The following is a 25369-nucleotide window of genomic DNA, read 5'->3' as shown; positions in this document are numbered from 1 at the left end:
ACAAAATGAGTCAGTTTATTCTGATTTCCTGCCTCAGTGTGGTGGACAAATATGAAAACGACAGTGCTAGGGGTTTCTACTTCCACAACCAATAGCTTGGAGTATGGAGGAGGGGAACCATTTTCTCAAAAAGATTCTGTGAAGCACATGTGATTTGAGCATCAGTCCTCATAAAATGAGAGAACTTGAATCTTTCATTCTTTCAGTTCTCCAGCTGGACTATTGGCTCCAAACATAAAACAAAGCGCTGGGAGAAGGATTTTTTTTTGTTATTAACAGCTGTATGCTGGGTGTGTACATGTGTCTATTTAGAAAAGGCTGCCCTTTCAATGTCTCTCCCGTCAGGACAACTTCTTCTGGCACCCTTATTTGGAAGATCTCTTTAAGATATTTTACAGGGAGACTTTTAGATATCTTTTAGAAATATTGAATATCTTTTAGATTTTTAAAAACAAAATCTTAAAAAAATCATTTAGAAGTAAAAGTTTTATTTTCTTCCTTTACTTTCTTTCTTTTCTTTTCTTTCTTTCTTTTCTTTTCTTTCTTCCTTTCTTCCTCATGCCTCATCATTATTGTTATTTTTACTGTATTGGGTAGGGTCTTCTACGATGTTGGATTGTGGTGACTGTAGCAGGCATTTTCTTTTCTTTCTTTGAAAGTGAAAGAAGTGAAAGTGAAGTCACTCAGTCGTGTCTGACTCTTTGCGACCCCATGGACCGTAGCCTACCAGGCTCCTCTGTCCATGGGATTTTCCAGGTAAGAGTACTGGAGTGGGTTGCCATTAGTGGTTACTAAAATTTTGCCATTAAGGATAAGATTTCTCATAGAGGTCTTTGATTGGGTAAAAAGATTTCCATTCTGGTCTTAGCTGGCTAATAGTGTTTTTTGTTTGTTTGTTTAGTGAATGAGTGTTGAATTTTACTGAATACCACTTTTTGACATTTATTAAGATGATCATATGGCTTCTTTCCTCCTTCAATATATTAAATTGCTAGATATTCTTATTTTGAACTGTCATTACAATCCTGAAATAAACCCTATTTCGGTATAATATCTTTAAAAATACATAGGAAGATTAGATTTGAAGGTGTGTTATTTAGAATTTTGCACTTCTGTGTAAAAAAGTGATCTTGGTCTGCACTTTTAGAGTTTCAAGCAGAGCACATGGCTCTTTTTTCTGCCTTGCTGGGTTTATTTCATTCCCTGTTATTCTATAGCCACCCCAAACTCTGAGGTCAACAAGTCTCTGCCTCTACAAACTCCCACTAGGTTGTGTTTCTGTTCTTTTCTCATATAAAAAGGTGTTAATCTTGCTTTCATTTTATTTACTTATTTGCTTTAATTTGATCTATTTAAAGTGGACCCTTCCACTCCTAGCCAATAGTCTTTTGTGTTGCAGCATTGTCTCCCATAGCCACTGGGTTTTATAAATTCAGTGGAGGGACTTCCCTGGTGGTTCAGTGGCTAAGACTCCATGCTCCCAATGCAGGGGGCCAGGGTTCAATCCCTGGTCAGGGAACTGGATCTTGCCTGCTGCAATTAAAGATTCTGCATGCTGCAATGAAGATCAGAGATCCCTCACGTCAAAACTAAGACCCGATGCAGACAGATAAATAAAATAAATATGGAAAAAAAAAAAAAGAATTCAGTGGAAAACCATCTTCACAGTACGATGGATAACACTTCTGTGCTTAGTGTCGTCAGCAACACTTAAAAGGCACACTCCTATTTGTTTTAAATATAGATTTTTGGTGAAAGTGTTAGCTGTGCTCCTTAGAGAATGCTATATTCTATGGCAGTTTAACAAAATTGTACATGTTTACAATCCAAAAAGGTATGGTCATTTCCAACACATGGCATTCTGTATTTTTCATATGACATCTAATCCTAGAGTTAGAAATAGAATGACTTCTTTAAAATGCATTTTGATTCAGTACTAAGTTCAACAACACATGCTTTTAGGGGGAGAATTCTTCATTTTTCCTTTGGTTAAGTTCTTTTAAAACATTCTGGCTTTGCATTTCAACTCATTCAAAGAATACTTTATTAAAGTTGATAACTGTATTATTTCAGCAGCCGCTATCCACTGGTGGAAGATATGAGAAAGACTCACTTATGTGTATAAGTGGGTACCTCAGATTTCAAGATATTTTGGCTAAACTATAGTTCTGTTTATTCTAATATATGTTCAGCACAAAGTTAGGCCAACCATCATTTGTATAATTAACTTAATGAAAATTACATTTCCTGAAATATGTTGCAATCTAAGTTGTTGTTGTTTTTTGCTTAGAATGCTGAAGGTATTTTTTTCCCTACAGAAGTGGTATAAAACATTTATTTCTGTTTCCATATGAATCCACAAGCTTTATTTAGCCCAGATGTTAGGAGAAGCACATCAAGGCAACTACCTACAATCATTCCTTTCTCAACTAATAGCATCTAAAATTATCTTCATTTCTTTGCAGGTGAGATTTTCATAAGCTGGGAAAGTTTTAAATTCAGTCTGAGAACAGGATTGTCTATCACACTCTGTTTCCTGTCATCATTAGGGCTTTATTTCTTGGTTTTTTAAAGATTAGTACACGCATCATACACTGTCACTATATTTTGTTTACTAACACTTGTGTGTAGTGAACACAGTTTACTTACAGAAAGCTTAGTGGTTCTTGGAGACATTTTCATCCATTTATTCTCAGAGCAAGAGGAAGGAATCAAGAGATTCTTGAAGATTTAAAATTTTTGGTGACTCTGAGTAAGTATACATGTCCCTTTCATTGCTGAAGTATCCATAAAGCATGTTTTAAAATGAAATTATTGTTTTTTTCTCTCTCTTTGTATTCTTTTTCATTTTTTTCTTTGCTTTATTCCTTCTTCACATAATTTTCTTCCCTTTCTTCTCCATTTTCTTCTCTCTCCCTCTCATTGCTTCCCAGAGAGAGGGTCTTACATGGTGACCTTGTTCAGGAAAACCAGTCTTGTCTGAATTGGATTTACAGTGCCTTGTTCTTTAGGCAAAAGTTTAGAATAACCAGACGTGTCTCAATATAAACATTTTCCCCAAAGCAAGATAACACTCCAACTTCTCTATTTATGGTCAATTTAAAAGTTAGCCCAGATAGTAATGCCACTATTTTATTTTTTTTCTGGTGGAGATGAAACACAGGAAAGCATTTTATCTTGCAGTTGTTAAGGAACAAAGCTTTCACCCACCCACTGAATCCCGCCAAGTTTAACTGAATGAATCTCTGTTGAGAGGACATTTCTTGACCTGTAATAGGGTGGAATCGGTGGGGTCATAAACTATATGCAAATGAGATGAGATTTACAGAATTTTTCTGGGTTTTTAAAAAAGAGCCAGACACATGAAAAGCCTTATAAACTGAAGAACTAAGGTGGTACTTAAAAACAACCCCTAGAATCTCCTCTTTTCCTTTAAAGGCTGTGACTAAAGTTCAAAGAGGCCAGGTCCCCTCCCTCTCCCTCCTCCTTTCTGAATGCAGGACAGCTTGTCTGAATTTGAATAAAAACCTTTCAGGATGGGAATTTATTTCAGGAGAGGTTCAGGAAAAAAAAATGTTTGACAAGTTTGAAGGTTTAGGAAAAAAATGTTTGAAGAGTTTGAAGGTTTAGGAAAAAACTTGTGTGAGTATGAGTGTGAGTGGGTATGAGCATGTCTGTGTGTGTACCTACGCATATGTGTGCACCTACGCATATGTGTGTTTGCACACACGTGGGTATGAGGGTGTGTAAAATGTGTGTGCTTGCCTGTGAATGCATTTGTCTGTGTGTAGGTGTGGGTGCCTGTGTGTAGTGTGTTGGGTGATTGTGTGGATGGGGTGTGGGTGTGTGCCATGTGTGTGTCTGTGAGTGTGTGTGCCTCTGTGCTGCAGCGGGAGAGGCAGCTTGGGCTCAGCCAGTGGCAGAGCAGTTAGTAGAGAACTAATAGTGAGAAAGAGAGCTGGGGAGAGACTAGGAAGAGACGCCACCGACCTTTAACAAAAGCTCAGTTTTGTCCCTGCGGACCCAGCCGGCAGAAGGGACTGGAGAGCTGTGGCTCTCCGCCAGGGAGGTCGGGCTCCCTGCAAACAGTTGCAGGCATCCCTGATCATGCCCTTTTCCCTGGGAGTCCTGAGCTTGGCAATCGGGAAGTTTTCAAAGCTTCAGCAGCAACTGCAGCCTCGGAGAAGACCAGCAAAGACTGTGGAGTGTGTATGTGAACTTCAATTCTATATTTTCTTATGGGGTGGGTTAATGGATTTTTAGTACAAAGAGAGCTAAAACTCAGCTGACCTGAAAGACTGGAATTTCAGCTCTTCCCCTCCCTGGGCTGTTTTTCCTCCCCCTTCCTCTCAAAGCCCTTTAAATCAGAGATTACCGGGTCAGTGACTCTTATCCTGCCTGCCTGCGCCAAGGGTTTCTAGCTTTTGACTTGGCAAGGAAAACCACTACCTGTAAGTATCTGCTTTATGTATTTCCTCTCCTCTCGACTGTGAACGTTCTGCTAGAATGCTCCAGAGGTTATTTGTGTGGTAGCATTAACTCCAAGTAATGATACAAGAAGTAGATTAAGTCTGCTTGCAAAAGTTATCATATAAGCTCACAAGGTGGCAAATTGCAGTGTTAAAGAGCCCTATGTCCCCAATGGGAGGCTCTTTATTACATAAATCGAATTTATAACTCTCTTCTCAATCCATCCCCAATAGCATTTACCAGTGAAAAGACATTTTTACATTCTGAATTGTCCCCTTTCCCCACCCCCCAAATCAGAATATTTCTTTTCAGCTAAAGAAAATGGCAAAGAGAAAAAATGCAAAAATTAACAAAACAGATATATATCCTCATGGTATAAAGATACAAAAGTTTGGATGAGATGATTTTTGGATAGCTTTGCTTTAGTTTAGTTATATATATATATATATTTAAAGTATGGTTTCTTTTTTTATGGAGTTGAAAGCCAGTGTTGGAGAGGCAAAGAAATCATATTGTTCTGAAGTTTCTGACTGATTTTTAATCTCTTTCTTCTCTTTATGTGGATTTGGCCTAGAGACTTTTGTGCTGTAGTACATTATTTCTTTTAGTTGTCATCTGGATCCCAGAAATAATTTTCTAGGCATATAAGTTTTGTTTCTCTCTTCTCCAACTGTTGTGTGCAGTCTTGTTGTGTGGTATGAATTACAAAGCTTAAAAAGAGCATTTCCGGGGGCTGGTTGGAGTTTATGGCCTGGGAATCTTGCTGGAGATATTAACCTCTTCAGGACTATTCTGCAGACCTGAGCAGGAGATCCAAATGCTTTACAGGTTTCTGCTCTGGAAAAGTGATGCCACCATATTCAGCACTGCTTAAAGCTTGAAGCTTAGCTTCTTAGTCCTCTGCTTTCCTTTGATAAAATTGCTTTCAGAAATAACACTAGGAAAATGTTAACTACTTTCCCTCTTTCTCTTCATCAGAGATCCTCAAAACCCAGTGTCCCTAAGAATCACTTGGGGTAAGGCAGGCACCTAGGCCACACCCCCAGAGGAGTTTAGACTTGGTGGGACGGGGTTGGGGGACTAGAGGTGTGGGGGGTGGGGGGGACAGGAATTTCCCCAGGTGATCCTCATGCAGGCAAGATCACACTTGGATGAGTAGTGCTTTACATTGTCCTTGGCAAATTAAATTCTGGTCATGTCCTCAGTTAATGTTAAACCTCACACCTAAATGATAAGCATGAGCGTGAGCTGCTGTTGAACACAATTACGTGAAGCATGGTTTTGCATGCTTGACTGCCAAACCAGAACTTTTAACCAGCTCTCCTGCCATTACATTTCCCATGAGTAAGCAAAGCAGTCAGGGATAGGTGCCCCGATTCCTTTTGTTGGACTGTGTGGTCTGACCTGCTCTGCATGGCCAAACTATGTTTGTCTTAGAAACTTTAAGCCCAAGGGTATTCTTAGTTCTTTATCAACCTGCTGGGAATGTTCTGTTCTTGGGGACAGATTAGGCTGAGTGGGCTGAACTGAGTTGGATTATTTCTTGGGACCTGTTCAGTAGAAGTATAATTCCTAGAAATCTGTTTTGATTGGACAAACCCACCAGGATTGGGAGAAATAGGAAATGATTCCTCCATCATGTTGAGGTCCTCGTTAGACAGCATGTGAAAGGAAGATCTCAGCTTCCATCCCTGTCACCAGTGACAATGATTGACATAGTATATTTACAGTAAAAAGAAAATAGGATATGGTCATCAGTGCCCTTTTCTTTTTTTCCTCTCCTCATTCCAGATATTTGTAGGTGCCTGCTACATGCCAGGCTCTGGGCTGGTGCCAAGGATTCAGAAAATCAGTGTATATAATGTGGATAGACACTTGGTCTTCATGGTGTTTCATGTCTTAGGTGTTGCTAACCAATCTTATATGAGTCAACTATTCTTGCTAACCTTCACTTCTGCCATCAATAAAACAAAAGTGTTGAATAAAAAGCGCTTCCGATATCTTTCTAACTCTGATATTCTGACATTGATGGATATGCCTCAGTCTTCTAAACATAGGTATAGAGGGATGAGAGCTTTTCAGTGTTTGCTTTGACCACAGGCCCAAAGATTTGGCTTACTGCTTTTCTTAAAATTTTCAAAAATACCATTTAAGTTTTCTTTCACAGAGAATCAAGACTGCCAATCTAGTGAGTTATAGACAAATGCTACCTTTTCAGAGCACACAGTCATTCTCACAATGGAAGCCTGTAACTCTCTGGAAAGGCTGTTCCCTGGGCTGGGTTACATGGGCCAGCAGCCTGTTATCTTGTCTGAATCTGGTGTTGCTCTGCCTTTGGAGAGCTGGGTGGTCTGAACAGGACTTGCTGGCTTCCATACTTGCACAGCTTGCTCCCTGACCCTTTCATTCAAGTGGTTTGATAGCTTTTGTGCTGCTAGGTGAGAGACTCAAACAGAGACCTTTGAGGGCCTGGAGAAAAAAAACAAAACAAGTCCCTAATTAAATCTTACATTCTTCGTATACTGTAGTTTCTTTTACTGCAGTGAATGGGGCAACATTTCAAAGGGTTCTAAAACTTGCCCATCAAGATAAGAATATCAAAATATAGGCGTGACCTGTGTGTTTTTCTGACAAATGTAGCCTCCAGCTGTCTGAAGATATTGCGTTTGGATGGGAAAGTGGTCACTGGAAGACAGAGTGTAGAGATCTTGCAAAGTTAAGATATTTTTGACAAAATGTTCTTGGCCTCTTGTTGGTAAGTTTAATGGGGAGGGCAAAATAGGCTTTGGTTTCACTTTAGTGCATCGTCAATGGCTGCTAAGATTGTTTGTCATTCTTTGCTCTCAGCTTTGTTCTTGAACCCTTCATATCTGACTTCCTTAGAGATAGAAGCAGATCATGCTCCAGGACTTGCTGAGCTCCAGGTCCTTCCACTGACATGGCCCACCTCCCTGGGATCCTGTCTCCGCATCCTATCAAGTGTTACCAGCTGCTCAGTATTTACAGATGCTCCTTGAATTCTCTTACAATAAACCAGGACTTTATCTTATGAGGTTGCACTCAATACCACAGTCTTTTCTTTCCAAGGTCTAAATTTCTTGTTAGCATAATTTTTTTTTTCCATTTTGTAAATTATAAGCCAAAGTCATTGAGTGGTTATGATAATTTCAGAGGGGATCAGAATTCCCAGATGATTCATCCAAATGTTCAAATGTTGTTGAGTGTTTCCTATCAAATCCTGTTTATTGCCTAGATTTGATTTTATTTGTTTCCATAAAAGTGATTCTTCTTGAAAAAACAATGTAACATCCAAGAGTAATGCTTTAGTTCTGTTTTGTATAAATCTTCTCTTTTGCTATCATGTGGTAGGATGAAATATTTTGTCAGTAGGCATTAGTGGCTGTTGTGAAACCAAAAAGTAATGTTTGTAGAGAGCCCTTTTGAATATTAAATCAGAGTGGTATAGTAGGAAAAAAGAATGGCCTTTGAATAAATTTCAGTTGGGTTCCAATCCTAGGCTGTAATGTTCTTTGGTTTTATGATGTTGGCCAAGTTACTTACCAGTGTCCTTGGGAGTAAAATAAATGTGTTGATGCTTACCTTCCAGGTATTTAGAAGGGCTAAATGACATTTGGAAAGCACTCATCATGGTATATGACATGCAGTTGGTTCTCACTAAATATTTCTTCTTTAGAAGAGGGCTAACAGGTATGAAGGCTGGAAAGCACTGAATGCGTGACAAGCCACTCAGTTTATAGGTCAGAGGGGAAATGGGAAATCGAGCTTTCTTCCAGGCCTCAAAGACTGGGCAGGACAGATATCTGTCCACCACTTCCTCAGCCTTTACCTCTGGGCAGCAGCCTTGTTCTCCCTTGGTTCCTTCTTCCAGGTTAAGAATAAGCATGAAACAAATTCATGAGCTCAGAGATCACCAAAGGGATTCACAGAAAGAGAACAAAGGCAATGTGAAAATCATTCTGTCCTTTTCTACCAGACCCTTAAGAGTTAGAGACTTGGACAGCCGTTTCAGATACATATATAAGGAGAGGAATCATTTCGTTTCTCTTGGGGTTTTTGCCCTACTGTAGCAGGCAGCCCAACCTCAAGGGGGAGTATTTGTTTCACATTTTGAAACTCCAGTTGCCCTGTGGTCAGCCTATGAGCTGTCACCAAATGGAAAGACACAGCCATTCAAACATGTGGTGTGAGTACTCTCTATCCCTGTCTTTCTTGCTCTTCTAACCAGTTTTTCTTTCAAGTCCAAAGTTTAAACTGGAATAAGTTAGTCTCTCAACTTATATCTATGGACCTCCTCTGCACCAAGTCCAGTGACCAAAACTGGAGATAATTTGAGTGAGCAGAACAATCATGGTTATTATCTTCAAAAAGCTTTCAGGCTAAGGTCAAGGGCAGACATGTTTTCAATGACTGCAAATAAACAGATGCCTGTAGGTGCGCATTGTGTGGTAAGGGTATTGCAGGATTCTACACAAGCAGTTAACCTAGTTTGGGAGGTTGATACCTGGAGGAGGGGTAGAATTTAGCCAAATGTAGTGGTAGGCAGGAGAGGGGAAAGGGCATTCTTAGCAGAGAGGACAGCATGAACAAACCATGGAAAGGCCTGGAATGGGGAGTGCCACAAGTTTAGGAAAGAAATGAAAACCTGAGTGACTAGCTTGTCAGTGGCAAGGAGGAGGAGTTGTGTGAGGAGAAGCTGGAGAGATGGCAGGGGACAACTACACAGGGAAATCCAGTCTCGCAGTTAAAGGGACCCCAGAAAGTACCTAACCTACACTCGCTCCCTGAGAGAAAGAACCTTTCTGATGTCTGTACCTCAGCCCTTGCTGTTATTGGATGGCTTTGAAGGAAAGTTCTTTCTAAGAGGAACCCATCCTCCTCGTTCTGTATATGGGAACCACAGAATAAAGTCATTCCTCTGGCAGGCATTTGAAGACAACTTTTTTTCATAAATTATTGCTCAAGTAAATCTTCTCTGTCCCATACATATGCAGTTGATGTTTTGGAATGTAAATTTATATGTTTGTGTTTGTTGAAAGTGAGCTTGGTGGCTTCAGTTCATCATTCCAGCCTCCATTATCTAAGATATACATCTTGACTATGTCCTCAGTGATAACAGTTAACCTTTCTGGATTTTTGCTGTCTGTGAATTGGATAAGCTAATCTCTTTATCTTTGTTTAGGAATTTGGAAAATTGTTGAACCAGAGGGTGCCAAGAGTGGTGCTATGGGCACCATCCAAGATGTTTCTCACAGCAATGTCCAAGTGTAAATGAGGAGAACTCAGCAGTGCTAGTGTGAGCTGATCTTGATCTGACAAGAGTGCTAAATGCACAGTTCAACTATAATCACTGATTTCATTTGTCGATAGTGTGTTGAGTACATATCACACAGAGCAGAGAGTTCTGTCCTCCTGCTTTGAAAAACATAGTCACACAATTGTGTAGGATGTGATACATGCCCCATGATGGGTTTAAGTAAAGTGTGACTTTTCTGCAATAGCAGGAAGAAAATCTTTCCAAATGGAATGATGAGGTCTTAGGACATCTTGAAGGAGGCAGTTCACAAGGCACTGTGGGAAGGATTTTAATAAGAATGGAAGCAAAGACATTCCAGGTAGGGCAGACATGAGGAAGGGCATACAGGTGAGAATGTCCAGCAAGACCCAGTGATGTGTAACTGAGGTTGCAGGAGGGGGAGGCCTGTGGTCTGAGGATACAGGAACCTAAAGGTGCTGGCCAGAGATCATGGAAGCAGCCATGTAGTGGGAAGCCAGGTGAGGTCAGACTTTAAAGAGTAGTGTATTTTCAATGATACTATATGACCAAGAGAGAACAAAGCAGGATGGAGAGAAAAGGAAGAGAAGATAAAGGAGAAAGAGCATTTGTCAGGTAGAAAGCGAAACGGGAAGTGTGTTGAGTCACAGGAACGGAAGTGTATTGAGTCACAGAAGCAATTATGCAGAAAGTGTGGGTGGAGGGCATTGTTGGGCACTATAGAGATCGGAATGGACTGTTTAGAGATCGGAATGGACTGATCATCAGAAAGAACTGTTCAGAGAAAAGTTCAGTTTGCTGTCTCCATTAGGCAGTCACGGGCAGCCTTTGAGACAGCTATTTTGTGGGCTGGTAGTAATTTCCTTTTAGGAAATACAAGGCTGGTGAAGGAGTGGGTAGAGATACGTTTATTTGGCTGTGCCAGTTCTTAGTTACGGCATGTGGGACCTTCAGGCTTGGTTGCGGCACACAGGCTCTTTCAGTTGCAGCGTGTGGACCCTAGTTCCTTGACCAGGGATTGAACCTCGGCCCCCTGCATTGGAAGTGCAGAGTCTTAGCCACTGGACCACCGTGGAAGTCCTGAGACAATGTTTCAAGGAGATAGTATTGTTGGTCACGATGAGGTATATAATGGGAAAGGGGCAAAGTAAATTCTTGGTGACTATTATAGCAATAGTCATAATAACAATAGTGGTAGTAAAAAACACATTTATTGAACACCCACTCTGTGCTCAGGTGTGCCCACTGTAATGACCTCATTTTATTACCTCCTTATAGACTCTTTCTCTAAGTACAGTCACATTCTGAGGTCCTGGGCATTAGGATTTCAGTATATGAATTTTGGGTGAATGAAATTCAGCCCATAACATCATACTACCATATCCAGGTGTCCTCCTTGCAGTAGTTAGCTGATCTTCCAAATTCTTTAGATATTACTGCAGCCAAAGAAAATAGAATAAAACCTGTAGTCTCATAAACCCACATTTAAAATCAGTTTATAATGCACTCTGTATTTCGAGTTTGGCTTCAGGATGAAGTGACCGGGAAAATTCCTCATGCAGGACTACCTTTGCATTTTCAAAAATCCCAGATGGCAGCCATTTTGCCTTTTCTTATTTGGCCATAAAGCCCACATGGTACTGATCTGTTTGTGTTAGGAATGAGCAGTCTGCCCTGTGTACCATTTCGTATTACAGAGGCTATGTCACTTCAGTCATTGATTGTTGCTGAATCGCTTTATTGGGAACTACTGGTCTTTATTTACTTCTCATGAAGTGAAATTCCCTGGTCTGTGGCTTTATAAGTTGCTTTGATGCTAGGCCCTTATGGTGCATGCACATCACACGCTATGGGACACAGTGGTAGAGTGACTCTGGAGGTCCTCAAGTATCCCTTCCTCCACCAGTTTGCCTACATTAAGAATGCCAGTTGATGGTAACTGTGAGCTGATGGAGACATGGGCAGAGACCATATGGCACTGCATAGCAGCCTAGCTGTCAAGGACAGCTCCATGCTTGCAGGTGCCACATCTGAATTGCTAGCTCTGTGGCCAGAGAATTCTGAAATGAGGACTTTAAAACCTAAAACTTGAGACTTCAGCTTTTCAAGATTAAGACTTTTCAGAATTTTTAAGACTTAGACTCCAGACTTTAACATAATAACATGGTAAGGAGCACATGTACCTTTGACGTGCATGCTCAGTCATGTCCAACCCCATCAGGCTCCTCTGTCCGTGGGATTCTCCAGGCAAGGATACTGGAGTGTGTTGCCATTTCCTCTTCCAGGGGATCTTCCTGTCCCAGAGATTGAACCTACATCTCCTACATTGGCAGGCCAGTTCTTTACCACTGAGCCCTCAGGGAAGCACCTTTGATGTGAGGGTGGTTGAATTTCTCTATTCATTAAAAACAGCAACAGACTATCTTTGCAGCAATCTTGTGAAATCAGTATAATGAATCTGCACTGTATGGATGATGAGAGCAAGGTTGAGAAAGTTTAAGTAACCTATTTATATCACAGACTGGGGTTCTTTCTAGACACTAGAGTATTGAAAAAGTGAACAGTTTAGTCAAAATGTTTATCCTTATTTCAAAGGCTTAATGGAGGTCTGACTACAAAGAGATGTGTGAACTGAAGAGTATGACACAAATGTCACGCGATTTTATCTTTCTCTTTATATAAAAAAGCGGATCTACTTAAAAAAAGGAATCGACTCCCTTTTCCCCTCAAAACGTAGATCTTTGTTTTTTGTTATTGAGTCAAACAGGCCAAGTGGAAGGCTGGAGAAAGTGGAATGGGTTCCACTGGACAAGATCAAGAAGTTTCATGACCAAGTGAAGGGGATGGGAGTTTGGGAAGAATGGATATGTGTATATGGATGACTGAGTCCCTGTACTGTCCACTTGAAACTATCATAACATTGTTAATCGACCGTACTCCAACAAAATAAAAAGTTTAATTTAAAAAAAGCAAGAAAGAGTGTTCTTAGGGGTGAGATAATGGCTCTTGTTTTATTGAAGAATTGTCTAAAAATAATTGGTATGTTAGGAACACAACGGGGAATTAGACTTTGGAGTGATGTGAGAGGTTTTTAGTTTATAGACCAGAATGTTTGAGTGTTTCTGCTTTGCTTCATATGATTAAGCAGGTAGCCTCCAATTCCTTCTAATCTAATCAGTAATGGCTTTGCCAGTGATGATTTGGGGAAGATCTATTACTTCTTGCCTAAACTCAAATGTTCTTTTCTATCACATCTTAAAATACCACACTATGAAAAAACAAAAAAAAGCAAGGAAAAATATTAGCCTTGTGAGCAATAAAATTTATTGCTACAATATCTGTATTTAACTTTGTCTTTAAAGAATCACAGCAAGAGATACATTAGAATGCAAAGAAAACTAGTTGTAGCACAAAATCTTACTAGTTAAATTTTAATTTCTTTCATTTTTGACTTTGTTTACTTTCTAACAATTTTGCTAATTCAGGAAGTCACTGCCTTGCATCTGTACACCTTACACATATGACTGGCTTCCTAGTAATGACCCTCCCAGCCAGGCTGTCAGGAATGGTACCTTCCTTTCCTCTCTGGGATATCTTATCTCCCTCTCCTCTTCTCCATCCCTCCCCAGTCACCTGGGCCATGCTTTCCAGTTCTTCCTGTTGCTGGCTTTGGAGGTGGCTCCCCAGCCCTAGTCTTACTACTTCACTCTACTGAGGTGGTTTTCAGACAAATCAAAGAACCTAGCTTCAGTCTGGGCACAAAGGTTCCTTAGACCTCTTCTTATAGAAGAAGGAAAGAAAAAAGTGCAGTTGTTTCCAGCAGCAATTCTCAATCCTGGTTGCTCATTAAAGAAGTTTTGAGTTCAGGTGCCTGGACCCCACCAAGATAAATTAAATCTTAAACTCTGGGAGAGGTGCTTGAATGATGGGGAAGGCAAGTCAGCGATGGGCCTCACTAGTTTAGGGGTGATGCCAGAGGCAGCTCTTTCACTTGGTGTTTTCCATTGTCAACACTAAGGCAGACCACCTTAATCCTTCACAAGGATTGCTGCTTCCTTCTGGACCAGTGGAGTGGGGCTAAAACCAGGAGGGTGAAGTCTCCCCTGCAGCCAGTTCTTATCCTCAGGTCCTGAGAGACCTGGACTCAACCGCCACATTGCATACCTCTAGGGGACGCCATTCACTTTGGGGGAGCTGTGAAAACAGCATCTTTGGCATCCTTGGGGCACAGTTACAACACAGATGTTGCCTTGGAATTTGGTACACTGAACTGAGTGAAACTAAGGGAAGGACTCCCAACGCCTCTGCTCAACACTTTAAACATTAATTGGGTTTCCCACAAAAATCTCTTCCACCATGATGAGTTTATGCAGTGCTGAGTGCCATCACATTTCAAATTGCACGTCCCAGTTAGTCTGGACACCCATGCCTATGATAAATGTGTTCTTGTGTGTGCACGCATGCTGAGTCACTTCAGTCGTCTCTGACTCTCTGTGACCCTATTTACTGTAGCCTGCCAGGCTCTTCTGTCCCTGGGATTCTCCAGGCAAGAATATTGGAGTGGGTTGCCATTTTACTTCTAGACAAATTATTTGAAAACCAACTTTTAAAAAATAGCTTATTTGTGTCTTGGAGACTCTAAGGAAGTATTTTAGCCAAGGGTATTTTTGTGCTCTGTGTTTTTCTCCTTTAAAATACTTCTCTAACTTATTGGTGTTTGGTATTGTTTTATACTGCTGTTCTTATATTTTGCGTAGCTTTATTCTCCACCACAGATTTGTTCAACAGTAAGTCATCTAATCAGGCTTTCAGATACTTTATTTGCAGCCTGTGATGTTTATGGAGATTTCATTTTTGAACCAGTACTTGCAGCATTTTTAGTCTTGCTGGCTGAGCGCATCTTCTCGCTTTCCATAGCCCACCCCAAGTTCTGCCAAAGGAAGCAGATCAAGGTTTGCTTTTGTTCATGCAGTTAAGAATCTTAAAGCGATTAAGCTCAGTGGGCCACAGAGGTATCAGGGACTCCTGCATGTGCAGAACTAACACTGGCGCTGGGTTGTGTGTTCACATGTGGAGTCTCAGTGTGGGAGACTGTCTTAGGAACCAGAGAGACTTGATGGTATCTGAGTGGCCCTTGAGAAGCTGGGGACACACAGATCCTCAGAAAGGACAGAGCTAGGCTGCCTGGAGAAAATCACACTCATTTCCAGGCTTCAGAAGAGGCGCAAGTGAGAAGTCGCTGTGGTTTCTCTTGTTTCCTTTTGGCTGCTGATGGCTTTACACAGCTCTATGTAAAATTTCCTACCTCTGTCTGAATGTTACTGGAGGGTCAGTTCAGTTCAGTTCAGTTGCTCAGTCATGTCTGACTCTTTGCGACCCCATGAATCGCAGCACACCAGGCCTCCCTGTCCATCACCAATTCCCGGAGTTCACTCAGACTCAGCGTCCATTGAGTCAGTGATGCCATCCAGCCATCTCATCCTCAGTCGTCCCCTTCTCCTCCTGTCCCCAATCCTTCCCAGCATCAGAGTGTTTTCCAATGAGTCAACTCTTCGCATGAGGTGGCCAAAGTACTGGAGTTTCAGCTTTAGCATCATTCCTTCCGAACAAATCCCAGGGCTGATCTCCTTCAGAATGGACTGGTTGGATCTCCTTGCAGTCCAATGGACTCTCAAGAGTCTTCTCCAACACCACAATTCAAAAGCATCAATTCTTTGGTGCTCAGCCTTCTTCACAGTCCAACTCTCACGTCCATACGTGACCACAGGAAAAACCATAGCCTTGACTATGACTATTGACTGGAGGGTCAGTTCAACCTAAATTATGGAGTATGTCCAAGGATGGCTCAACTAATAACTTTTAGAAAATTAATAAACTTTAGTTTTTGAGCAGATTTAGGTTTATAGGAAGATTGAGCAGAAAGTGCTGAGAGTTCTCACATTCCCTCCCTCCAGTTTCCCGTGATTAACATCTTGGTTTAGTCTGATATGTTTGCTACAACTGATGAGCCAGTAACAATTATCTAAAGCCCATAGTTTATATTAGGGTTCAGTATTAGTGTTGTCCCTTCTGTGTGTTTTGACAAATGTTTAGTGACATGCATCCACTATTACAGTGGTAACATTTTCAGTGTGTTTTAGAAAAAAAAAACAAAACAAACAAAAAAAACTTTTCTTTGATTGGCCTGCGGTAGAAAGGGGAAGTGAGGAAACTGGCTTTGGTTGAGCCTTGTGTGTGTGTGTGTCCTGGTGACCTCAGTTGAGCCATGATATATTTATATATAATAGTACATTTAACTATTTAGCAACCCTGAAATGTATCAGTTATTGCATAGTTGAGGAAACAGAACCTAAGGAAGAGTGAGAACCTTGTTCAGGGAAATGATGGAACCAGGAGAGGTATACCAGTCTGGTAGAGTTGATTCAGAGTCTGTGCTGATCACCGTTATATTTCCTTTCACTTCAGCTCCAATCCTGCATCAGAGAATTAAGTCCTGTATCCTTCTTCTGTTTTTCAGTACTGATAAATCAGAAAGTTGTTTACAAAGTTATTTGTAAAAAACCAAGTATTTGTTAAAAAAAAATAAAGTGAACTGTTAAGTTTAAGTATCACAATAGTTTACTGCATCTCAGTATGTAATACTGTGGTTTACTTATCACACTCTGCTTATGTTAATGAATAAAGCATGCCTGAGCAATTTCTTTCAAGCTTTGGCTCTTAGGCCTCTATTTCCTCACGTTGACCTTGGGTGCTAGAGTGAACAGCTTGAATCTGGGCTCTCCAGCTTGTCTGCTGGGGTTGAATTCCACCTCCATGGTCTATTAGCATTTGCCTTGAACAAAATCTGTTTTCTTAGAATCCTTGGAATAGGATCTATTCCATAACTTGTTGTGAAGATTAAATGAGTTAAAACAGTACCAGAGGCAAAGTAAATACATAACTCATGATGCTGCTGTTGGGGAAGATGATGACATGTACAATTTGGAGGAGAAGCTCCTTCCAGTTCTATGATTCTATAAATAGGTATAGTCAGGTATAGTGAATGTGAGTGTTTTCCATTCTAAGTTATTCAATTAAAACAAGCTATTGTGAAAATTTGTATGATACAACCCTCTGACTAAAAGCAAAATGAAAATAAATTATGGCCATTTCCTAATGTTCAGGGAAATACCTCTGATAACTTAAGAAACTTTAATAGTCATTAAGAATAAAACTATAAATTGAGGCCCCAAGTCTTTTCCCTCTGTGATGAGTTTTCTCTACCTTTCTTTGAAGGTAGTTTTAGTAGAAAGTCTTTGTAAAGAAAGGTTGAACGTCTGGTTTCCAGAGTGCCCTGGAATTTGGATTTCTGATACAGATTCATTAAGTGTGGATTTATCAAGTGTGACCAGAAATTTTGTAGATACCATGTGACCATCCTATATTTCAATCATTTTAATTCTGTGACTAATGCCTTTTGAATGATTTTTCAAAGAACCTGGATTTTTAAATTACAAATGGTTTTCTATAAGTTTGCAAACTTTGGACTTAATGATTTCTTTCTGCAGGGATTCTTAGTGCCTTTAATAAGCTCATAATATACTGTAAATCTCTAAAAGGAGTTTTTGGCATTCTGTGCTTCATGTATATTTGGATATAGAAGACTTTTGTGGAAAACTTTTTAACATCTTCAACATGTACATTTAAAAAAACACAACTTGCAAACTCTGGCCTTTTTCAGTGAGACAGACACTGAAGTGTTGAAAAATTTAAGAAAGGAAACCATCTAATGAGTTTGTGTGATAGTCAAAGATCCATATTTGCAATCCTGTGCTTGATGGTACAGCCCAAGGGGTCTTTCTCTCCATAGTTCTCTGAGTCTGTGCTTCCTTTGACTGAAGCTGAATCTGGCCTCTGTACCCCAACATCAAATTAAATCTCAGAGGTAGACTTTTGGATGAAGTAGAAAAGAATAGCTTAATGCTTTGCCAGACAAAGGGGCCACAGTGGGCTAATGCCCTCAAAACTAAGTGTCCCAACATGGAGTAGGCAGTGAGAAGTTTTATAGTAATGATTCAAAGAGAGTGTGACAGCTCAGGGCATTCCTCTCATTGGTTAGTAGTGAGGTAGTGGGAGTCAGCATCCTCAACCTTCTGGGTCCAACCAATCTTAGGTCTAAGTGCTTGTGGGCAGTTTATGGTTAACTTCTCCCACCTGGTGAGAGTTTCAGTACCTGCAAAACAGCTCAAAGATATTGTCATGTATGGCCCTTGAAGGGGAAACAGGACGCTGCCCCAAAGCTGTACTATTATTTCTTAACTGTTCTTCCCCTGTCTCCGCATCCTCTCCCTTTCCTAATTCGCAACTATTTGAACCTGCCAGTGGAAACTCAGGGAAGGTCATGGTGGCTGAATGAAGCCTATTTCCTGTAATCAAGAAATGAGGGACAAAGAAAGATTTTAATATTCAGTGGCCTCACAAGGTCCTGCTCAGTTTCATGATCTAGAGTCAGTTCAGTTAAGTCGCTCAGTCATGTCCAACTCTTTGTGATCCCATGGACTGTGGCATTCCAGGCCTCCCCGTCCATCACCCAGTCCTGGAGCTTACTCACACTCATGTCCATTGAGTCGGTGATGTCATCCAGCCATCTCATCCTCTGTCATTTTCTTCTCCTCCTGCCTTCAGTCTTTCCCAGCATGAGGGTCTTTTCCAATGAGTCAGTTCTTCACATCAGGTGGCCAAAGTATTGGAGTTTCAGCTTTAACATCAGTCCTTCCAATGAATATTCAGGACTGATTTCCCTTAGGATTGACTGGTTTGATCTCCTTTCAGTCCAAGGAACTCTCAAGAGTCTTCTCCAACACCACAGTTCAAAAGCATCAATTCTTTGGCGCTCTGCTTTCTTTATAGTCCAGCTCTCATCCATACATGACTCCCAGGAAAACCATAGCCTTGACTAGATGGACCTTTGTTGGCAAAGTAATGTCTCTGCATGTTAATATGCAGGTTGGTCATAGCTCTTCTTCCAAGGAGCAAGTGTCTTCGAATTTCATGGCTGCAATCCCCATCTGCAGTGATTTTGGAGTCCCCCAAAATAAAGTCTGTCACTGTTTCCACTGTTTCCCCATCTACTTGGCATGAACTTAGTTTTCTGAATGTTGAGCTTTAAGCCAAGTTCTTCACTCTCCTCTTTCACTTTCATCAAGAGGCTTTTTAGTTCTTCTTTACTTTCTGCCATCAGTGTGGTGTCATCTGCATATCTGAGGTTATTGATATTTCTCCCGGCAATCTTGATTCCAGCTTGTGCTTTCTCCAGCCCAGCATTCTCATGATGTACTCTGCATATAAGTTAAATAAGCAGGGTGACAATATACAGTCTTGACATACTCCTTTTCCTATTTGAAACCAGTCTGTTGTTTCATGTGCAGTTCTAACTGAAAGGAATATTGCTGGACTAAGCACCTGTGATTTAAATGAGCTCCATGGGTTAGGAGACCTTGCATGGGTCTGGATGTCAGGAGACCTTAGGTTCCAATGCAGGCTCATTTCCAGATTATGGATAATCTTGCTGTTAAAGGATGATTAAAGATGATAATTTAGGTGATACACACAAACTCAACACTTCATGGAGTGAATAGTCTCCTTTCAGAGAACTGCAAAATGGGCAAAAGTCGAGAAGCTTTTATAAGATAATGAATGAAAACAAAACAAATAGAAAACATCTGATTAGCTGGGGCTGGGTTGACAAAGTCAACCTTCTATAGGGTAAGAAGGCCCAGAATTGGTGTTTAGGGATTGGATGACTAGATACACTGTTTCTGGTCAAGCAGAACATTTACAGGGGCATTAGGTTTGGTTGGCTGACATGGCATGCTGGGAGGGAGTGGCTCCATCTTGGGCCTTAACAGTTATTTCAACATTGGGGAAAGTCACTTAACTGCCATAGGGCTTCCTTCTGTAAAATAGATGGGCTTCTACATGAGAAAATCCAGTGTTCATGGACATAGAAAAAAAATAAGCCAAATCTCAAGTAAATAAAGGAATGCAAGTTAAAATAGTGACAAGCTTCAACATTTCACTTGGAAAGTGAGGAACAGTTAAAGGGGATGATATTGAATATCAGCAGAAGCAAGGCTGGTAAGGAGGTAGGTTAGTGCCATCTTTCCATATAGCATCATTATCAAGAACCTGGCTTGCTGCAGTCCATGGGGTTGCAAAGAGTTGGATACGACTGAGCGACTGAACTGAACTGAACTGAAGAATCTCAAAATGAGTTGTACATCCTTTGATCTTATAATCCCACTTCCAAAGAACCATCAAAAGGAAAGAACTAGAAAAACAAGCTAATTTAATTAAGGATTTTTCAACACAATCTATTAACCTAGTAACTAGCTCAGCATAACAATGAAATGACTATAGTGTCCATGCACACATGAAAAGTAAGATTACAAGGAATGTTTAATAATATGGAAAATGCTTAGAAAGGAATGTTATATTACCGAAAAAGAATTATACGCAACTCTTTTTATAGTGTGGTTTTAAATTCATTTAAAAACTATGTACATATACATACTTAGGAAAACCTAAGGGCGTTTTCTTTGGGTGTTGGGAAAGTGTTGGGCAAGTTTCCTTTTCATTATGTTTTTATATTTTTATCCTTTAGTTAATGAGTGTGTACTTCTTTTATACACACAAAAGGAAGTTATTTTCAGAAAAAGCTAAATTGATAAATAAAATGAAGGATATAAACTGGTTGATTTCTGAGTGTTCTTGTAAACCACACATCTGTGATTTAGATTACATTTTAGAAAAAAAAATTGACAGAACGAAGGAAGCAAAACATTATAAACAAAATCAATACATATTTTATTGATTTAATAGAGTGGAATTTGGAAGTGGCCTGCTTGCCTTGAGGCCTTTAAACTGTGCTTGCAGTGTAAGGAGTTGGAACACTCAGATGTGGGTAGGCAGGATATCTGCGTTAATTAAATGCTCTTAAAGTAACAGCTACTTCCTTGAGAGAACATTGCCTCCAGTGAAACTTTAACTCCTGCAATAGCCAACTGTTGCTGTCCGGGACCATAAAGGAAATTGTTTAGCGTTTGCATACTGTAGGAAAAAGACCCCAGGAATAGTGAAGCAATAGCTGAGTTTAAGATTTTGTTGTAATGCCAAGTGGTATAATATAGCAGTTAAGTGCACAGGTCCTGCAGTCAGTAAATATGGGTTTTAATTGCAAGGACACAGACTTGAGTCAAGCTCATGACCTTGGGTGAGTAACTTAACCTCTTTTACTTCATTTTCCAAATCTATAAAATCATTGCTTTCTAAAACCACTGTTGGAGTTAAGATAACGTATACAAAGTCCTTTGAACAATACCTAATCCATAGTAAGCACTTAATATAAATATTGCTTTTTTATGTGATTATGAAGTCACATCCTTAACTCATGGTTTATTTATCTATAAAATCAGCATGATAATAGTAACTATCTGTAGGTTTGTTGTGAGAAATAAATGAAAATAAACATATAAAGAGTATGTCTCAGTGCTGCTATATATATACACACACACACAGAGTAAGCAAAAAGTACTAGTTGTTAAAAAATGAGAAAAGACATTCAACCTTCCATATCTGTACATTTAAGACACTCAACCTTCCATATCTGTACATTTCGTATGTATGAATTTAGCCAATGACTGAAAATATTTGAAAAAAAATTCCAGAAGTTCCCAAAAAGCAAGCTTTGAATTTGCTGTGCCCTAGCAACTATTTACACAGCATTTACATTGTATTAAGGTATGATAAGTAATCTAAAGATGATTTAAAATATATGGGAGGACATTGCATGGGTTATATGCAAATGCTATGCTTTCACTGCCAAAATATTGACTTTCTCTGCCCACTGAACCTGAATAAATCCTCTGCCAACTGAGAACACAGCAGGCTAGTTCCTCAGGACTGTGCCTCTTTTCCTTGGGGAACTGAGAGACTTCATCTAGCCTGGGTCTCCTGGTCTTAGGGTAAATGATAAGACTCAGACTAATAAAGTGAAAGTGAAAGTCGCTCAGTCTTGTCCGACTCTTCGCGACCGGTTGGACTATACAGTCCATGGAATTCTCCAGCCCCAAATATTAGAGTGAGTAGCCTTTCCCTTCTCCAGGGGATCTTCCCAACCCAGGGATAACGTCTTGCCTTATTCTTCTTGCTTTGTTTCAAAACCATCATAGCTGGGGGCAGGTAGCCAGGTAATTGTGTCCCTTTGTCTCTGGTTTATTGTGCTGCGGCCTTCTTTCTTAAATGCAAAAAGAAAGAAAACTACAAGGGGTGGTCTGCGGTAAAGGTAAGCACCAGGTGCAGGATGTAACTAGCATAGAATTAAAGAATAATGGAGAAGGAAATGGCAATCCACTCCAGTACTATTGCCTGGAAAATTCCATGGACAGGGGAGCCTAGTTAGGCTACAGTCCATGGGGTCGCAAAGAGTCGGACACGACTGAGTGACTTCACTTTTACTTAAAGAATAATAGGTGCAGAATGTAGCTCCTGCGGAGTTAGGGGGCCAATAGGTGGAGGATGTAGTTTACACGGGGTCAGATTTGTTGTTCAGTTGTTCAGTCATGTTTGACTCTGAGACCCCGTGGACTGCAACACGCCCGGTTTCCCTGTCCTTCATCATCTCCCAGAGTTTGTTCAAACTCACGTCCATCGAGTCAGTGATGCCGTCCAACCATCTCATCCTCTGTCGTCCCCTCCTGCTGCCTTCAGTCTCAGCGCCAAGGTCTTTTCCAGTGAGTCAGCTCTTTGCATCAGGTGGCCAAAGGATTGGAGCTTCAGCTTCAGGGTCAGCTGAGTTTTGAGAAAAGCAAACCTTGTTGTAGGCTACAGATTAGGAACACTTAAAGTAAAAATTAAGAGTGGGCAGTCCTGCTCACTGTTCTTTATCTTCTTTGTTCTCAGGAGAGAAAAGAAAGAAACACTCAGTCCTCTTTTTTCCTTTTCAGTGCAACAGTGTCACTCGGGACTTGATCATCATCCTGCAGTTTGGTGTCTGGGGGCGTGGGGGTGGGACCTGGAACCAACCTCCATGGACACAGAGGGACAACTGTACTAAACATTGTTGAGAATAAATGTTAGAAGTCGCAATCTATTTCTTCTCCAGTATTCTATTCTCCCTTTCTGAGAGAATTCTCTCTGGAAAACCCATGAAGGATAAGATCGCTAAGGATCCTCTACCCTTGTGGGATCATCGAACAATTAAAACTCCATCAGAGATGATGAGCTTCTTGAAAGAGAAGAAACTAGCTTTGTATTTGTGTTTTCTCAGGACTGTTTTTTGGGGCTTCCCAGAATCCACCTGCCAATGCAGGAGACACAGGGACTCAGGTTTGATCCCTGGGGTCTGGAAGATCCCCTGGAAGAGGAAATGGCACCCCACTCCGGTATTCTTGCCTGGAAAATTCCATGGGCAGAAGAGCCTGGTGGGCTACAGTCCATGGGGTTGCAAAGAGTTGCACAAGGGCTGATTTTGTAGTGGCTCAAAAGCAGCTCTCTGATGGAGGAAATGGAATAAGATCGTGAGGATAGAGTACAGAGCATTTTCCCAGGTTGCCAGAGCCCTGATTCTCCCAGGCTCTGCTGCCTCTGGCTATGACCTCAGGCCAGCTTTAGATTGACTCCTAGTTGCTTATAATCAGGAGCAATTAGACTTCTTTTTCTCTCTCAAGGGAAGGAAGGTCCAAGCAGGTGGTGGATCTGAAGTCCTTGGTAAAGTTTGTCTAATTCTTAATTTTCTCAACTATAATGCAAAAGAAGAGAACTGCTTTCTCTGAGTTTAGACAGTTAAGTTTTTCCCTGGGGGCAGTTCTCCTGATTTCCAGTTCATTGTTCCTGGCTGAATCAATTTTTGTCACATATGATTCAGAATCATTTCAATTGTTCTATTGATAATTATATTCAGCTATGAGTTTGTGTTTTAAACTTTTATCCTTGATTTGTATAAATTCCTTTGAAAATTAATATGAGTGAAATCATGGTTTCAAAAATTCTTTGTAAGTAATTCCATGTTGGCTTCTATGTTCCTTCTCACTGACGTCTTACCGATTTTAATGGAGAGTAAAAGTCAGAAGATCTAAACTGGTCTTCTTAGCCTTCTAGTCAAAGATCTCAAAATCTCTCTATGTTTTAGTGAGTGGGAATGGATTGATCATAAGTTGGCCATTTTTTACTCAAAATGCTACTTCTCTATCAGTTTCTTTTCTTTCTTAAACACTTTAGGGTACTTGTAGGATCTGAAGCTGTGAGTCATGAGGTAATAACTTCAAGTACAGGGAAGATAAAAGGTTCTGTTGTTTATAGCATTTTTAGTTGGTTGGTAATAACTATCCAGAGTGCTGAGAAGGATATCAGGCTTGTAGGAGCTCTGCAAATAGCACAGCAAGCCAGCAAATATGATGTTATAGCCACGCATTCCGGGAAACAAACTCACTCAGAAGGACAATGCAGATAGCGAAGTGCAGTTTATTACACAGGCGGGCCCAAGGCAGAGTCTCCTCTTTGCCAAGGACCCCGACCAGCATTTGTGAAAATCTTTTATACCTCATGTGTACGTATCTGAACCCACCACTCCAAATCCCTTGAGACTTACATAAACCAAGGAAAATACAATCCCAATAACTCCATCATTCACGTGCTATGTGCTCATGTGCTCAAACAGTCAAACAATTAGCCAATAATCAATAAACCCGAGGTTACACTCCGATAGATACAGAAAAATTTATGGCCTGTCTGGAGGAAGGGGTGATTAGTGTATGTTTTCTCTTAGGCGAGGAGTAACCTGGATACGATCTTCAAGGTTCCTCTGTCTGGAGGGGGGTCTTATCCTTCTGTTGCTGTTTTCATAGGCACTAAACACAGAGTTCAGAGTCCATTGGAAAGGTGGCCGAGCATGATCAGCATGAACAGGCCTAAGATGGAGTCCAGGCCCTATGAATTCCTTCTTCAAAGATAGATTATTGATAATGTTTCTGTGTTGGGCAGATATGGGGAAGGTGCTTATATTGTGCAGGTATCATCGTAAAATTATTCAGAAGAGCAATAGTAAATATGAATCTCTTCAAGGCACATCATTAGCATTGCCCATCAAGAATTTCCATTCCAAAGAGAGCCTGAAAGGATAGCTGGGATCCATTTTTTTCCTTGCTATGCACAGATTATCTCAGATACATATGAGGCCAACATATGATATCAGCATATTTATATCAACATGGAGCATACACTCTCTGCTGATTAAACTGAATGTGTAATTATGAAATAAACTGTTGTTCAGTTGCTAAATTGTGTCTGATTCTTTGTGACCCCATGGACTGTAGCATGCTAGGCTCCACTGTCCTCCAGTATCTCTTAGAGTTTGTTCAAATTCACATCCATTGAGTCGGTGACACTATCTAACCAGCTCATCTTCTATGCCCCTTCTCTTTTTGCCTGCAGTATTTCCCAGCATCAGTCTTTCCAATTCCTCTCTACCAAATTAAATGTTACTACATCATTTTCTTCTGTTCAGGAAATTTGCTAAGAAAGTTTGGGTAGAGAAACCTTTCTGAAATTTTGTAAGGAAGAACTCAGAGC

At 40.5% G+C, this 25369-nt stretch overlaps 1 protein-coding gene across 24 annotated transcripts in view; it reads left to right on the top strand.

Moving 5' to 3' along the window:
- The first annotated feature begins 320 nt into the window (after positions 1 to 320).
- The window catches only part of FREM1 (FRAS1 related extracellular matrix 1), a 183370-nt gene continuing 158321 nt past the window's right edge, over positions 321 to 25369 (top strand). For 14 of the 24 annotated variants that reach the window (XR_009599245.1, XM_042243458.2, XM_060409488.1 and 11 more), the window contains exon 1: positions 4006 to 4209. The gene's annotated coding sequence lies outside the window, so the exon portion shown is untranslated. Of the gene's footprint in view, positions 757 to 2696; positions 2753 to 4005; positions 4452 to 25369 lie in introns of those variants that run through there. The other 10 variants (XM_060409485.1, XM_060409490.1, XM_042243457.2 and 7 more) reach the window with 3 other exon arrangements.

This window comes from Ovis aries, chromosome 2 (assembly GCF_016772045.2).
Source record: "Ovis aries strain OAR_USU_Benz2616 breed Rambouillet chromosome 2, ARS-UI_Ramb_v3.0, whole genome shotgun sequence".
In the NCBI taxonomy this organism is placed as follows: domain Eukaryota; kingdom Metazoa; phylum Chordata; class Mammalia; order Artiodactyla; family Bovidae; genus Ovis; species Ovis aries.
This window is presented reverse-complemented; position numbering and strand designations above follow the sequence as displayed.